Source organism: Moschus berezovskii, chromosome 2 (assembly GCF_049115385.1).
Source record: "Moschus berezovskii isolate FMDL1 chromosome 2, NW_MosBer_1.0, whole genome shotgun sequence".
Classification (NCBI taxonomy): Eukaryota; Metazoa; Chordata; class Mammalia; order Artiodactyla; family Moschidae; genus Moschus; species Moschus berezovskii.
In genome coordinates this window covers 140,139,596-140,143,476 of record NC_142461.1, presented here as the reverse complement: position 1 = coordinate 140,143,476, position 3,881 = coordinate 140,139,596, and the positions used below count along the sequence as shown (strand labels likewise).

The 3,881-nt window shown below is 46.5% G+C and overlaps 1 pseudogene; it reads left to right on the top strand.

Moving 5' to 3' along the window:
- The first annotated feature begins 2,760 nt into the window (after window positions 1-2,760).
- Window positions 2,761-3,504, top strand: LOC148778640 (mitochondrial import receptor subunit TOM20 homolog pseudogene; annotated as a pseudogene).
- The last annotated feature ends 377 nt before the right edge of the window (window positions 3,505-3,881 follow it).

Genomic DNA, 3,881 nt, shown 5'->3' with positions numbered 1-3,881 from the left:
GTTGCATCAAGGAATTCAAGCTGCATATCGAATTTTTAGAAGGAACTCGGGACTTGGGTCTAGGCGATGCAGGAAAAAAAAGGGCCTCTTCTGGTGTGAAGGAGGAATCTCGATATTTTTCTCAAGTTGCTGCATCCTCTCGAGTAACCACGGGAATATCAGGGAACCTCCCATGTTGTCTCTGGGAAGACAGAAAGCCTTTCCATTTGCAAGGGGAACATAGGGATTCCTTTGGAGTCACTGCAGAGAAACGGGTCTGCATCTAGATTCGAGTCCATCAACTCATGATTCCTCTCCAGTGGAAACAGGGTTCTCGTGGTTGCTCTCAAAATTCACCAGGGGAGACAGGCCTCCTCTTGGGTTCTGACATAAAACTCCGCATTATTCTCTAGTTGTAAAAGGGGTGTTAGGCCACAGTCGAGTTGAATCTCTACCTGGAGATTGTATCGAGAATGCTCGGGCAGTCAGGTCTCCACTCGCCTTGTGAGTTGATACTCGAGGATAGATTGGAATCGGTGCAGTGGAATCAGACAATATCACAAGCGGTTGGGGACATCGGTTCCTTTTTTAATTGTGTTTTGAAACCCTGAGGATCCTCCCGAGTTTCAAGGTGATACCGGCCTCCTCATAATGTGCGACGGGAAAGTCCGGATTCTATTGCAGACAAAGCAGGGGAATCAACTCTCATCTGGAAAAGAGGACTGGAAAACGGGGCACTTTTTCACTTGTGGCAGGCAAATGGGTGTTCCTCTTCAGTGGGCCCAGGTATGATGGTGTAGTTTTGAATCGCATAAAGGATGGTAAGTCACCTTTCGAGTTTCCAGAGGGAATGTGGGATTTCTCCTGAAAATCAGCAGCGGAAATATTTCTCATCTCGCCTTGAGGGGAAAATCTTGTGGTTTTACTTGAATTGCAGCAGGAAGCTTGCTGTTCCTCTCGAGTAGCCATTGGGACCTCAGGAAAACGTTCGTGTTGTCCAAGGGAAATCAGGTCTCCTCTCGTGTTGGAAGGGGAACTTCGGGATTCCTCTCAAGGTGCCGTAGAGGAATAGGGCCTCATCTAGAGTTGAGTCCTTATATTGGGTGCTCCTCTCCAGTGGGGACGGCTATGTCAGGGAACTTTCTGTGTCGCATAAAGTGTGTCAAGGACCCGTTCGAGTTTCAAACAGGAATGTGGGATTTCTCCTGAGACTCTGAAGCGGAAATGTTCCTCATCTCGCATCGAGAGGAGAATCTTGTGTTTTTTCTCGCGTTGTGGTGGGAACCTTGGAGTTTCTCTCGAGTTGTGACTTGGACCTCAGGAACTCGCTTGTGTTCCCCAGGGATGTCAGGTCTCCTTTCCTGTTGGAAGGGGAACTTTGGGATTTCTCTCGAGGCACGGCAGAGGAATAGGGTCACATCTAGCCTTGAGTCAGTCAACTGTGTGTTCATCTCCAGTGGTGACAGTGATCTCGGGGTTACTATGTAGGTTCTACTGCGGAGTCAGCCTCGTCTCCATCTGAGGAATGGAATTCTGCTTTCTCATCGAGTTGTAAAAGAGGAGTCAGTCCCCGGTTCCTGCTCTGGCGGTTCAAAAAAGCATTTTCTATAGTCTCAGCGTGGGTGTCAGATCTCCCATCATGTTGTGAAGGGATACTAGTGTTCCATTGGACCTGTACAAGGACATCAGGACCTACCTCGGTTGAAGGAGGAACTCAGAGTCCTATATCCTTGCAGCAGGATCCTTGGGAGAGTTTCAGTAGGAGACAGAGGCCTCCTCTTGTGGTGGGAGAAGAAGGAAAGATTCCTCATCAGTTGAAACAGGGATTGAACATACATATCATGAGGAGCTGGGGAATACAGAACTCTTCTAGAGGTGTGCACAGAAACTCGGAGCTTCTCTCGATTTAGACGGGTATTCTGGGAGCCCACTGAGTTGTAAATATGGATACAAGCCTCCTATCGAATCTTGTGAGAGAACTCAAGATTGCTCTACAGATGCTCCAGGTAAAACATGGCCTCATGTTTCGTTGCCTTGGTCATCTCGTGGCTTTTGTCGAGTTTAGGAGGGAAGTCTGGCTCCTTTCCAGTTACGACGAAGAATTCAGGAAGACTCTCGTGTTGCATCAGGAAAGAAAGTTACGAGGGGAAGCTCGAGATTGATCGAGTCACTGCAGAGGAGTCGGGCTTCAATTCGAATTGAAAGGGGTAACCACAAAGTGTTTCTCGAGTTGGGGCAGGAATCTTTTGAATTCCTCGAGTTGCAACAGGTGCCTCACGGAGCCTCTCAAATTGTCTCTGGGATGTCCGGAATCATTTTCAGGTGTGAGTAGACTTTGGGCTGCCTCTCGAGTGAGTGCAAATGCCTAGGGTCTCATCTGGAGTTGAATCGCTAACCTCAGGGTGCCTCTCCAGTTCTGACATGGATCTCAGTGTTCCTACGCACTTTCAACAGGGGAGTCATGCCAGGTCTCTTGTTGAGGCATGGAACTCTGCTAACTTTTTGAGGTGTTAAAGGGGTACGAGATTCCTGTGGAGTAGAATTTCTGTCCTGGGGCTTTTTCTCAGTGATGCACCTGGGGAGTCAGGCCTCCCTTCGTGGTGTTAGTTGATCCCGGGGGTTCTCTTTCAATCGATACAGTGGAATCAGGTCTTAAGTCAAGCGGAAGGGGAAAGCGCTGTCATTTTGAATTGTGGCACTACCCACCGAAGTCCTCTCGAGTTTAAAGGGGAGAACGGGGCGGGCATCTGAGCTGCGCCATGCACTCGGCTCCGGGGCGTCACCGTCAATGGCTCTTTTGCGGGCCCCGCCGCAGCCGACCCGGCTCCTCAGTGGAGAGAAGATGGTGGGCCGGAACAGCGCCATCGCCGCCGGCATGTGCGGGGCCCTTTTCATCGGTTACTGCATTTACTTCGACCGCAAGAGACAGAGTGACCCCAACTTCAAGAACCAGCTGCGAGAACGAAGAAAGAAACAGAAGCTTGCCAAGGAGAGAGCTGGGCTTTCCAAGTTACCTGACCTTAAAGATGCTGAAGCCGTTCAGAAATTCTTTCTGGAAGAAATACAACTTGATGAAGAATTACTAGCTCAAGGTGAATATGAGAAGGGTGTGGACCATCTGACAAATGCAATTGCTGTGTGTGGACAGCCACAGCAGTTTCTGCAAGTGTTGCAACAAATTCTTCCACCACCAGTGTTCCAGATGCTTCTGACTAAGCTCCCAACAATTAGTCAGAGAATTGTAAGTGCTCAGAGCTTGGCTGAAGATGATGTGGAATGAGAAACAAATGTCAACATAATGATCTCAATTAAAGCGTATTTTTAAAATCTTAACTCAGAAGATGACCGGCTCTGGGGGAGGAAGGGCAAATAAGCTTGTTATGGACTGTCCTCCACAGTGAAGTCTACCAAAGTTAATTTTTACTTTGTGTAGATCCATTTGTCTGTTTTATTTATTTTTCCCAGTGAAAAGTGTATTTTGATAGAGAGCTTTTCATTTTATAAATACACTATGAATTACTGAAATATGCATTTGTTTATTCCTAAAATGTGTAATTAGAATGTACAAATAACATCCCATTACTTACATTAAAAATACCCAGTGCTCAGTTTTGGAAGATAGGCCCAAAACAGTGTAGAAGAAAACTGAAGAATATACTTGTTTTGCTCTGCATCAGAAAGTTGGCTGGAAACTTGTGTTGATCAAAAATGAGCATTAAAATAAGAGATTATTTCTTTTATTTAATCTCTTAAATATGTGTAATGTGCTGCTATGCTATAATAACAACTTCACCCCCTCCCTTGAAATGTTTTCTTTAAATCAGTGGGTTTGATGTGTTCTGGATATTTATCTTCTTGTATTTTAGATACACGTAGTTGCAGATAGCACCAGGAATTAGATG